General features: G+C 34.4%; 1 pseudogene; it reads left to right on the plus strand.

The window, feature by feature from the left end:
* The first annotated feature begins 2442 nt into the window (after positions 1-2442).
* Positions 2443-3896, plus strand: LOC149140278 (isoeugenol synthase 1-like; annotated as a pseudogene).
* Positions 3897-14545: the final 10649 nt, after the last annotated feature.

The raw sequence follows: 14545 nt of genomic DNA on the forward strand, positions 1-14545 counted from the left end.
GATTTACTATATCCCTATCCCTAAACAAATGAAGTTAAAAAAAATAAAATTAAATTATTAAAAAAAATAAAAAATAGAAAATATTTTATAAATCTTTTCGAAGTATATGAAAATAACATTAAAGAAATAGATGAATCATGAAACAACATTATCATTGTTATTTTCTTTCTGTTCTCCTTCAAAATTATTTGATGATTATAATTAATTACCCTTTTTATTTTATCTAATTATATAGTTCAACGTTACGTTATCATTGTTATTTTATATTTTCTTTTGAAATTATTTGATAGTAATATTTAATTGCCTTTTTATTTTATTTAATTGTTGAATGTTAATTGTATCATTCAACATTCAACATTAGCACATGATCCTAGAATCAAGGTTATCTTTCCTTCCCATTCATAGACTTGAAACAATTGAGTATGCAAACTTATCACATTGTCCCGGTCAAGTCGGGGAAACAAATGCAGGATGCTTGAATGGTGTCTTAATCACCCACTTGAAGTGAAATATTTGTATTGTATGAGTAGATTACCTGTCTAGAAGCTTGGACCGGTCAGAGGTCATGTCTCTTTCTGTATTGCTTTCCCAATGGTCTGGTCATACCTTCAAACTTGGAAGCCTCAAGGCTACTTCAGGTTGGATGTCACGTCTCTTTCAATATTGCTATTTCTTTCCCAATGGTCTGGTCATACAATGAAACCTGAATGCCCTATATCCAGTTGGATTCTAAAAAATATTTGGCCATTCAAAAGTGACGGTTTTTACATTGTAAAACATTTAGTCAGAGGATTTTAGAAAATGTAGCTACGCATATTTTCATAAAAGGCCACTTGTGTCTATGATTTTTTATAATTATTAACAGCGTTTGAAGAACAAGATGTTGCAGTACTAAAATTTTCTAACACTACTCGCATCCAATTAAAATTCGTACAAGACCATTCAAATCCACACAGCGCTGTACAATGAGATGGTCTACTAGGTGAGGACTAAGACTGTAAAAAATTGAATTGCAAATGGTCATGAAATATTCGAGTAGCTACCAATGGTTGTGAATCCACAGGTCCGCCCGCTAATTTCGTTTCGTTTCGCTATAAATATGGGATGGATTTCCTTATGAAATTGTGCATATATTTTGGATCTCTGGATGCAGATACAGAGGGTATATGATGTGCAGAAGAAGAGGAGGCGGTTATGTTTCTGGCGCGGACGAGATGACACTGTCTTCATATATCTTATTCTTTCATTCAGTTTGAGATGAACAACGACTATAGGCATAAGGGCAGTGTCATCTCTCCGCACCTGAAACCTACCGCTCCTATATAAATACGTTCTTATTATTACGATTTCTAGTATTAGCGATTCTGTGGAACGTACGCAAGTGTCCCAGCGCGTTTTCAATGGTTTAGACTCTCAAATAATAATAGATTTTTCATTGGCGTATAATAGAATTGTCTTGGCTGTAATCTCATAGTATAACGGATTTTCTGCGTGCATGTAGTAGAACTGTGCAGTTTGATTTCGGAGATTTTATGCCCGATGTGCCAAAGAATAAATATGTCTGGAATAGCCGAGAAGTTGGGTTTTTCATTTTTGTAGTTTATATTTTATATATGATTTTTTCATTATTAATATGAATGTTTTTTAAAAATATAACAATATCTCTAGATTATAAATGAAAGTTTCATAAACTTTATATTATTAAGATGGTTTTAGGTAATAATTTTATAGAAATTTATTTGTGATATGTTTCAAACCAACAAGTATGGTTTATTCTCGAAATGTGTAGATAAACAAATTTCAATGTGATTATTGCAAAAAACTATCATAATATGGATCACAGAAGCCTAAATTCAAAAATTCTTACATATTCAAAAGAAAAAAATTTAAAAAACATATGATTAATAATGTAAACTATTTTATTATATTAATAGGTATATAATTTTTTATATATTTTCACTAATTTTATTATCCATATAATTTAAATCATTTTTACTAAATAATATATATATGTAATTCTCTAACAGTTAGATATAATTGCAAGTTTGATATGATATCTGAAAATGACCATTTCCAGGAGACGTAAAATGTTATACGCCAATAACATTAATTTAAATTTCGGTTATGTTTAGATTCTAGTGATATTATTAGGCTGCATTGTTTTAATTTTTATTAAAAAAACTTGTAATTTAAATTTGTTTTATACTTTAAATTTATATACAAGTATTAAAAACCCTAATGAATTAACCAAACTTAATATTCTATTTACCATTATTGAATACAATACAAATTGGAGAATCCTTGTGATGCCAGTATCCCGAGAATGTGGAAGCAAAGAGCTATCGTCTAGCCTATCGCTCAGATTACGCGCGTCTAGACAAAAGTGTTTACAAGTAACTAAGATCCCATATTTAAACGCTGGATTTTGTCGTGTATTTCCAAATGTATCTCGTCGACAACTCTCCTCTTGGTGTAGTGATGAATAGAATTTTGATGATACTAGGCTCCTGACACATTGGGAAATACACGACAAAAGCGAGCATTTCACTGGCATTCAACACAATTCAAAGATATTGGCATTCTTATTCTTTAAGTAAGTGAATATTCAGTGTTATTATATTCTTCGTTCTTTGTCATATTTAGAAAAAAATAGTATTTACTATGAGCCACAAAAGAAGGGGAATGGATTTGGGATTTACTCTTGCGGTGGTGGTCTGACCAGAGATCTTTAGATGTTCATAATAATCTTGTAGACGCGATCAAATAAGTAGACCTAGTAATATTAGTAGTTTCCATTCCTCAGCATTTCGATCAATTTAATATCTTAAACGCCATTAAGAATGTTGGAATTGCAAATATGAAGCTATATATATGCCATTATTGTTTCTCTAAGACAAACAACTCATAAAAAATGAGGGTGGTAGGGAATGTGTGCCTTCATATTTAAATACTTATGAACCTTTTAATGATGATGAATTTCAATTAGATCTTTTTTATATCTATATTGATTCGTGAGAATGGTTCTTATCTTCATTTCTTAAAGAAGAGGTTCGTGCCCTCAGAATTTGGCGACGAGGTCGACACAGTACAAGCTCTCCCTCCCTTTCAGGGAGTATGTGACCATAAAAAGAAGATTCACAGGGCCATTGAAGGGACGCGCATTCCATACACCTTCTTTTTTGCAAATACTTATGCAACATATTTTGTTGATTATTTCTTTCGTCCCCATCAAAAACTATAACCAAAGGAAGTTGTCCTCTATGGGGATGATCTCAGTAAAGGTTGTGCATATACCCTCTTTCCATATGAAATCGCTTTTAAATCGCAAACAAAAGACGGTTAATCTGTGGTCGTTGAGTATTACCTAAAAGCTAGATGTGATTATGTTGTGTAACGGAAAATGATATTGTAGCTCTAATGACCATGATGGAAAACTACCCCAGACCAATGAATAAGCTGGTAATTTATAGGCCACTATTCAACCTAATCAGCGAGAGTCAGCTCGTCTCTTTGTGGGAAAATAAGACTAGAAGAAGCCTGAAGAGAGCTTTTCCGCTGGATGGTGGGATGGTTAGACTCTAAGAGAGTAAGATAACAGTTATCAATTCCTTTATTTATATCCATGGCTAATCTTTAATCCCACTATTAACTCAATATTTTAAATATTTAACATGAGATTTATATCTATGCAGCTCTGCCTCGGTACAGATCAGAACATTCCTGTTTTGATTTTTCACAACATTTTTGTGAAGGGTAACCAGACGAAGTTTGAGTTGGAAGAGGAAGGCTTGGAGGCATGTGAACTGTATCCAGAGTACGGACACACTACAATAGACAAATTGCCTGATATCACTGTTGTTGATCTGCTGGAAACAAAACTGGCATCATTCATATGAGCGCTCTCAACTTATGTACTTTTTAATTGAGGTGTGATATTGTTCGTCTTTACAAATATTAGTGGAACCGCAGACAAAAAGTATGTCTTTATGGCAGGTGTAGGGTAGCCAAACTGTTAATTATAAAGGTTTCGACCTCTTTTCCTTGCTCATAATGATAATTTTGATGTTCTTGTTGTTGTATGTATTCCAACAGGAATCTTGGATTGTCACAAGGTTAGTGATAGTGAAAAACAAATAAAATTATGTAAATGGATTTAGAGCACTATGAATTGAGGTTATAAGAAATTTTAGTTACTTGAATGGAAGATGTATTTTAGGATTTTATCATGTTATCATAATAGCTTTGCTCCTTATCAAAACAACATACTCAAGTTTTCCCTTTCATGTCTAGAAAGAACAATAGGCGTGTTAATCAAAATTCAGTTTTTTCAATTTTTCAATGCTTAATCGTTATAAATAATGATCAAAGAAATATGGAAGCAATTTAATATAAAATGAATTTCAATTTATTTTGTAATTATGTGTTTTCAAAAGACGAAGACTCACACAGATTGACAATATCATTCACAAACACTCAAATTTATACATAAGGCGTGTTAATCAAAATTCAGTTTTTTCAGTTTTTCAATGCTTAAGGTTATAAATAATGATCAAGAAATTTGGAACCAATTCAATATAAAATGAACTTCAATTCATTTTGTAATCATGTGTTTCAAAAAACGAAGACTCACACAGAGATTGACAATATCATTCACAAACACTCAAATTTATACATAGATAGAGCTATAGAAACTACAACTACTGTCATTATTTCTTACTTAAATTCAACGACTCCTATGGTCTATTAACTCCCCTTCTACTGATACTGATAATTCTTCGTCATATGAATACGGAAAACGACTTTGTGAGTAATATAAAAACACCTCTCGTTAATCACAACCTAAATGTTAACGTGTATGGTGATCTAAGTCTTAGCTAAGCTTACAACAATACATAAAAAAAATTGATATTAGAGCTGTAATTTTTTCCTTCTTGCTAAAAGGTCCATGTTCATTCATTTTCTCATGCAATTTCATCTTCACGGTTCTTTCCATAAGATAGTGGTGGAGCTTCTCCTTTGTTGATTGCGGATTAACATTCTTTGTATTCAACTTTGCTGTAGGTTCTTGGGACTTATATTTGTCCTTAATGCTGGTAATTTCTTCAAGTTTCACTGCTTGTTCCTGACTGTCAATATCCGCACACTTAAAATAAATGTTAGATTTATATAAAATAGCATAAAAGAAACATTGTTATCCTTCTTTTTTAAGTGATATTTCCTTTATTCATCTTTCTGTGTTGTCATAATTGATTGTCCTGGATTTGATTTGTGTATGGAGGTAGGCATATCATCTCACCAAACAACAACTCATCAATAATATTTTTTCATGCATCAAATTGAACCACTCTTCATGAGATGCATAATTCTCGTCAAATTTGACTTCATATGTTTCTACATCACAGGGAGTTTCCTTACTATCACATGCTACTCTATTGTCAGCTCCATACATACTTTCAGTCTTGATTCTAGTTATGATGCTTTCAACACAATAACCATTTTTAACAACACCTTCATCAACTTCAACTTTCTCACTCCACTTCATGTTGTACTTCATTTCAATAATATCCCAAAGCATTTTTGCATCATATATTTCACCAAATTCATACAAAATACTAAACAAAATGTTTTCATCTAGAGGTGATACAATGAGAAGCAATGGTATTGTACCTCTACTCTTATATTGGGGATTTATAGAGGTTTCTTGATCAAAATCCCATAAATATATTGAACAAGAAATCCCTCCATTTTAATTACCCAAAGCTTAAAATTTTTACTTCAGAGCTATTGCAGAATTGGCATTAATAGCTTCAATATTGCATCCATGTCTTCAAATTATTTAGGCTGATTCATGTCTTCATTAGGCATGGTTTCAGTAACTCGAAACATTTCAATGCTCCTTCTATCAGCTGCACTTTTCCACCACACTTCTACTACGTCCACAGTTGTCAGTGGCTTTGTCCTGACGATAAGATATCTGGATGTTTGACATCCACAATGTAGTGCTGTACAACATTTATTTGATAATTCTCACTTATCCTTCTCATGGATAGTGATTCACATAACCAACATTACCCAACATCCACCAAGGGAGATGACAAAACAACTCCTCAATTACTAAGAAACCTCTCCATGCATATAAATCTTTCACACTCAATCTCATAGTACCACACAAATAAATTTTGGGCTTTGAGAGGATAAAATTGCTCAAATGGCATCCATGGGCCTCGAAACTCCTCACTACACAAACACACGAACTAATGGGACCAACTTCTATCTCCATAAAACCAACCTTGTTCCTTAAACATGACCTCTCATCATTCATAAACTCTCCAACTCATGTTTGAGATTAGTCATGGCTAGATAGAGTTGTAATAGGTCACTTCATTCAAAAATAACACATCAGACATTCTTGCCGATAAAATCCCGCCTCCACTATGCCAGGGACCAATGAAAATGCAAAGAACCCACAAATTTGGTGTGCTCTACTAATTCTTAGCAAACATCCAAGACTATTAGTGAACTATCATAAATAGTAAGACATGGTGGCTACAACACTTCCCACCCAATCATCCATGATCACCACACCATGGGCCCTTAGAATGCCACAGGTGATCAAATTCTTTATGATCCAATATCGCTCTTCCAACTTAGATCCAGCCTCATGCAAACACAACACCTTAACGAGTGGTGCTCTACACAGACCATAGTGAGATTCCTCTACGTTGGTATGCTCGAGGTTTATTCCTCCTATGGTGGAGGTCACTACTTCCCAGGGATTATCTCAATGTAGATTTTCCTTGTTGTAGGTGTTGGCTCCTGCTCACAATGCCACTAGACTTATCAACTCCATATAATAATTCTGAGACACAAAATGCCTCAACAAGTTCCCTCGATGATCTATTGCAGTTATTCCTCTTGTGTATACATAGATTTATACTAGATCCTAGCACCCACACCGTCGCTCCACAAGACCATCATCCAACACAAGTCCAACACCCAAATCTAGCGATTAGTAGTCAATCTCTCAACATTTGACATCGGGCTCAACACTCATGCACACCGTCACTCCACAAGACTATCATCCAACACAAGTCCAACACCCAAATCTAGCTATTAGTAGTCAATATCTCAACATTTGACATCGAGCTCAACACTCATGAACTAGGATGGAGGTTACAATGCAGAGAAAAGCACATAGTCAACACTATCCAACACCCAATTCTCGAGCACTTGATTTATGTACTTCACTATTCTTCACACATGGTTCTCAATGACACCTGTACACAATGGTGGGAAAATTCAACAAATCACATAACGACCATTGGCTCCACATAGTGCTCGACCTTAGATGGAGAAACTCTTCCAACTCTCCTCTGAAACATTTTGACTACATCTCCTTCACACCACACGGTTTCAATGCTGCTCTAGGAATCTCCACGTTGGCTGACTCCTCAAGTAGACTACTCCTAAACAAAAGAACCTCGACTACTTCAAGCATTGGTCAGCTACAAGGACTTCAACTAACAATTAGCTTTGAGTGATGATGCTCTTCAACAATCCAACACAACGAAATAGGTACTCAATGTTTTGGTAGCTCAACCTCTCAACATTTGACGTCGGGTTCACCACTCACAAAATCACTCTCCTCCTGCAAACAAGTTAAATACACCTCCTCGCTATGATTTTCACCACATGCTAGCTGACTCTTTCTCCAAGTATGACAATGGTCTGTGGGTTTACACAAGCACCGTTGGACAACCTTGCAAACACAGAGGCAAACTTGAGCACTTCACACCACCAAGCCTCCACAACTTTGCCTTTGAGCTCATATGCCCCTAGGTTCGCCCTTACCATCCACACAACAAGTCATAACTCCAACAATCCCTCAATTGTCTACAACCTAGTGACTGAGTTATCAGAAAATTAAGACTCATTCAAGAATTTCATGTTAAGTAGCGGATCAGACAACACAAGACTGAGTGGAATCTCCTCCATACACATCGAGCCCTCACGGCTCTAGTCACTCTAATCTCACAAACCTAGCATGAACCTTCAGCTCTGAAACTAAGCTGAAACCCTCATCTCTGATTCACCTATAGTTTTTTGCACCCCATGATATTTTGATTATAACAAAAGTGCATGACCCTACGTGACAAAGCAAAAACAAATAATATAAATACGGGCATTCACCATTTAAAAAGATATGAAATTTATCATGATATATTTTATGAATTTTTCACCATTTAATTTAAATAATTAAGCTCTTTCCATCTTATTATTTCCTTTACATTATTTATTTTATGCAGTTATGATGCATTCTATTGCCAATATTTGCTCCACATTGTTTTCATACAATCATGATATATTATATTCTCAATATTCAGTTTCATTCCTTAGAGAGCCTGGATCAATGGTATCAAAGTGATTTGTCCCTTTTCATTTCCTAGTATATGTCTGAGATGAGGTCAAGGTATAGGGAGTTTAATTTTAAGCTACTTCCTATCAAGTTGTTCGTCGAGTAATTACTCGCATGACAAAGGAATGAGATGATGGACATTTTTTCTTAGATCCTTTGGCTATTGCTAAAACTAGCTAAGACACCTTCAACAAACAATTATTTTTGGAGGTGTGACACCCTTCAAGATAGAAGTTAGCATTGCTATCCATTAATTCAAAGGAAAAATAGATGGGGATGTGATAGCTAGTTAGTTAAATATGTTAGAAGGCTATTACTCTTTCAAACAAAAATTGACAATGAGAATATCACCTTTGTGTTCGTGAAATCCCTTTCCCGTGCCAAATATTGGTGGGAAGGTTATTAGGGGAGACATAATAAAGAAGATTCTTGTATATTAAATGCAGGCCACACTCAGTCCACTTGTTGATTCCATCAAGGACTAATTATACCCTATAGGGAATTATGATTTCCAATGCATGAGATGGACAACTCTGTGACAAGAGAGAGACCAGAAAATGTTAGATTACACAAATATTTTTCATACTTTATGCTCAAAGTTGGGTATTTAAGACTCTAAGTGACACCTAGTTTTGAGGTATCATATTGGCCTAAATATGTTGATCCAAAAAGAGATGGATTTCCTAAACATCTCGTCACTAAGGGCTACTTATTGGCATGTTGTCAAACTAGAGAAGAATATGAAGGGATGGAACAAGAAGGGATTTGGGTTTGTAAATCCACAGTAATAGAAGCCTAGAAAAGGAGGTCCCAACTCAAAAAATGAGGGGCAAAGCAAGGATTGCCAACCTCAAGATAACTATCCAAAGTCACAGGAAATGAAGGGTAATAGGAAGTCAAGGAAGGAAATTGGAAATTGATGCAAGTTCTATAGAATACCCTACCACAACATTGATGAATGCAACTTGAAAAAATAATTTTTGTCTATGATTAAAGTGAAAAAAATGGACTCTAGCTTAGATTATGATTTAGATTAGGACAAAGGAATGTAGATCATTGATTTAGAACCCAATGCTACTTTTTTGACAAAAAATAACCAATTATAAGAGTCAAAGGAGCCCAAGGAGGGCGAGCACCTCTTCCATTCACAAATATCAGTAAATGACAACTGATTAGATGTCATTATCGATAGTTGGAACTAGAAGAATTGGATCCCAGTTCAGGTTAAAAACAAATTGAGGTTTTCGACAGTGTCACAACCCCAACCATACACCACTGGTTGGTTGAGACATTGACAAGACATCCATGTTAGCCAACAATGATGCATGTACTATAGCATTAAGTACTTCAAATATGAGCTATTGTTTTATGCTTCCCCACTCAAATTTTGTGATGTTCTTCAAGAACAACATTATATTTTGAGACATTACATTGTTTAGGAGTCTTGATCCCATAGTCTAATTTTTACTCTCAGGGATCAAACCTATAGGATACCAACGGGCATTCCAACAATAAGAAATTCATTAACCTTGCAAAATAAAATGAAAAAGAGTGTTTTTACTTAAATCTAAGTTTGTCGTCCTCATATTTTAAAAAGAAATAGAACAAAAGGTCACAATGTCCAACACAACTTCAACACAAGCTCTCTCGAAAGAACATAAACATGTGGAAAATATTATAAAAGGGTCTAGATACATATTCACCTCACTTACAAGGATTTGTCGACTTCCAGGTCAAACATCCACATACATGGGATGAAAATTTTCAACATTCTTAACATTTCTCTAATAGATATTTCCACAACTCTATTATCTGAAAATATTTTCATACATGTTTATTTTTCTAGATAACATCACCCGCGGATGACACTATTTTGAGTACATCGCCAATGATAGAATCCTTACAATATTAGGTTGAAGTAGTTTGGGTATCCATAACTCTTGAAAGAATCCAACACGTACAATAATAAGTTCACAATAACCTATAGAAAGCTAGTGGAAATTACAAGTAATGGTACTAACAACATTAGGTTTCAAAAAATATTTAGGTTCTTAATAAGGTGTGGTTGCATTCATAGAAAGAGAATCTCACAGACCCCATAGGAATCTTGGACCACTATAATATCATCCTTACATAATCACAAAGGATAGGGTGAAAATTATTTTGAATTGAGTATTCCTCCTTTCTTTGGCATGCACCAGATGTTAAATGTGGAGTTTCTTAGAAAATATTTTCCATCTCTATTGCAAACCTCAATGGTAGACAAATAATTTTCCCCACTGAAATATATCCTAGCTCCAATGAATAGGCTATAGGTTATTGGATTATGGATACCAATATGAAAGATAAATAATATAAATTGGGCCTTCACCTTTGAAAGATATAAGAAGTTTCTCATGATATAACCTTATGACATTTTTTTACCATTCAATAATAATAATTAAACTATTTTAATAATTTTTAGTTTATATTATTATTTTTGTGCACTTCTGACCTATTATGTTTTTGATATTTACTCTACACTATTTTCATACACTTGTGAGATATATTATTGTCCATATTTAGTCTCATTCCTTAGAAAATCCATTAGCGGATGATATCCAATTATGGGCATTCACGTCCTTTGTGAAGAATCAATAAATGTGGATGTAGGCGTTATCTTTTTTCGAACAAATAGAATTACAAGAGGACTTTGGGTGAATGGAAAACTTTCACTTATTTGTCGGTATACAAAAAAACGAAAAGATACTTTAAAATGTATAATTGTCTCTCTTTTACAAAAACCTAAAATTCATCCATTACATTTTCTGAATGTTGGATATCCACGAGTCAATTAGAAACAATGTCATGCATCAAAAGATGGTAGTTCTTTTTAATCCCTGAGAACAATTGTAAGGAACCCCTCTACTACAGGGAAAATTTTAAGAACCCCCCCCCAAATTTATAAATATAATAATTGGGCGAATCTCCATGGTATATAGGAAAAATGGAAGGCAATTCAATATTATAATATGTATATATAATTTTCTGGCGAATCTCTCACCACGCATGGCGAAAATTTTACTCAATTATAAAATCTTGTAAGAACTTGGCAAGTCTTTCACTAAATAATAAAACTTTGTAAAGTCCTAGTGAATTTTAGCATTGTGAACTCTTAGAGAATTTTTTGAAGAAGTATAAAACCATATATGATAAGAGCCACATGGTGGCAATATCACTATCTTTTTTCACATTTCCACGACATGGAACTTGTCTATAAAATTATAAAAAAATCAACCAGGAACACGAACAACTCAAATGCTTTGTGAGAGCTAGTCTAGAAAAAAGCAACAAATAACATGTCGCAGAATTGTTCATCGGTGAGCCGCTATTTCGTGGGCAATCTGTAAAGGAGCAGCTGGATATCATATTTCCAAATCCGGGAAAGCCTTTCCCATCCCTCACAAGATTTGTTAAAAAATTTGGGTGTCTAGAAGGTGTGGATTTGCTGAAACAAATGTTACAAGTGGATGGAAACAAAAGAATAACAGCTAATGAAGCTTTGCAACATCCATACTTTCAGTCCTATAGGACTATAAACAGCTGCCATAAAGATTAAAAATGGAAATCAGCTACAAATCTCTTGATGACAACACTATCAAGATAGAGGCCGATGCTCTCTTAAAGACAGAGCTGCTGGAAATGGAAGCAGGTGCTATGAAGCTGACACTAGTAAAAGATGGGACAGCACAGCTTCCCATAGTGCATACCACTCTGGGACAATCAGTTTTTTGATGTTTTGTAGATTGGGTTACAGTCTTGCAACTTGTTTTGGATTTGTCACCAACCTGATGTTTTGCTTCTAATTTATTTTCTTCTGGTGATAAACAAAGTGTCAATCTTTTCTCAGGATAAAATAGTATTCTTTACAGATATATTAACTTGGCTGAAAAGTCCAGGACAATATGAACAAGACAGCTTCCAGGTTTTTTTGAAGATTTCTCCTATCAATTTACTGCCGGAGGGTTTTCTGTGATTTCTTGCACTTCTGAAATTTAATCAAATTTCTACTTGAAATAAAAGTTCAGAAGAGACTATATCACTAATGCTAAGCACACATAATTGAGAAGCCGATATGAAGCATTGTTTTTTTGGGTGTGTTACAACTTTGGTGACCATGCGGCTCAGTCATTGCATGTTCAGTTTGTAACTCCACCTTGAAAGAGTGAAATGTGTGGTGTAGGATAAGAAGCTCTCTGTTAAGGCGCAATTGTTTTTCCCCAAAATTCTAATATCTAGATTCTATCCTGTTCATGTCTGTGTCACGTGATGTTTCTTTTCATGTGCATGTGTTTAGTAAGATATAAAATACTTAAGTTCTCACCAGCCTGGGCTACAGTGGCCATTCTGATGATCTATTTCATACTCATTGCATTTTTCTAATAAAATGACATTATATTCATTTAAATTATGTGATTGAAATAGGGATACAAGAGCTTATTTGTATTTGAAGGTCTATAAGGCAGAGTATAAGCTCACACCAATCCTTGTTATTCTCTACAAGAGAAAATCAATTTCTATTTCACTCCTCAATAACACTGACTAAATCTCAGTTTGAAAATCAGTTAAATTAAGAAGACTAAATCCCAGTTTGAAAATCAGTTAAATTTAGATGAAATTACTCATTCAAAATCATTTGGATGAGGAAATTGTCAAATAATTGTAAGTTGTCATCTTAGAGAACATGAAGGGAGCACATTCGTCATATTCTACCAACTGCAACATACCTACCTTCAATGCACTCTCTGTAAGGACCATAACGGGAGCAAATGTGGACCCATGTACAAATTTTTACTGCCTCAGGGTTTGTTTCGTCCTGTGACTACTAGGTTCGTTACTCTCGAACAAAATGAATCCAAGAGTGGAATATAGACTCTTCACACGCAATTTATTTTCTAGAAAGTCTATACAGAGAAATGAAAGTTGCAAGTATAAGAATTATGCTTCAAAAATGAATTTTCTTGTGTAGTGAGCTATACACAAGGGTATGCTTTTGCAAAGTTTTATAACAGAAAAATTTGTCAAGAGGAATTTATTAAGGAAATCTCTTGTTAGAAATGAAATCCAGTTGAGTTGAGATAAAGTCCATAGTTACAAAGAAGTATTGTTGTGGAAAGCAATTCCACTATGACATTCCTGTACATTTTAATACAATATAAAAGGAAATTGATGTGATTTCCAAGCTACTTGAATCCATTGAACACAGAGAGAATCAGTTGAGAACTGATGAATGAACATGGAAATCGATGTAATTCCTAAGCTACTTGAATCCATTTTGAACACAGAGAGAATCAAATGAGAACTGATGAATGAACATGAGTTGAAGCAAAAGGACACTATCATTAAGCTAGTCGACCCTGAAATTAAAGAAAATGATCATGTCAAACAAATCTACTAGCAGTGTACTAATAACGGTAAAATCGACTTGCAAGAAGAAAGTAAATACCACATTTGTTGGAAAATGAAATCAATCAAAAAATGTTCTAACCAGAGATGAAGTTGATTTAAATGAAAGAAGTTAAAATCAGGGTGAGGTGAACCCAATAAATGAGATGTCGATAATCCCAGGAAAAATCAACCAGCAACAATGAAGGAAATCGATTGAAAATAATTAGTTATTTCCATTGTTGAGATTTCAACTTGGATATCATTTGTTGCCCAGGTACATTCTCTTGGAGAAATCGACCTGCATGTTAGGATGTAAATAAGTTCCAATTAAACAGAACATTTTTATTTGAGGGGAATTGAGGTCCAAAAGAGCAGAGTTCTTGGCAGAGGAACAATATAACTGCAAACACCCATTCAATATCTATGACTGTAGATTGAAGTTCTGCAACCTTGGAAGCACTATTGAGTACTTAACCAGAGTTGTAGAATCATTGGTACTTTATTAGATTTGATATGCAATACAATGCTTGATTCGCCTGGTATTCTAAGGACAAAGACTGGTGCACGCTGCCAGTTAGATGGCCAGCAATCAGGACCAAAGCACAGAAGTTGGGATCTTTCTAATGATGGGCATTACTGCAAAGCAGCCAACCACCATCAGAGATTGCAACAAATTACTCAATTGTTGTTCTTTCACCTCAA

This window comes from Pinus tabuliformis, chromosome X (assembly GCF_031772625.1).
Source record: "Pinus tabuliformis cultivar Carrire ecotype Pingquan chromosome X, CPIR1, whole genome shotgun sequence".
Lineage (NCBI taxonomy): Eukaryota > Viridiplantae > Streptophyta > Pinopsida > Pinales > Pinaceae > Pinus > Pinus tabuliformis.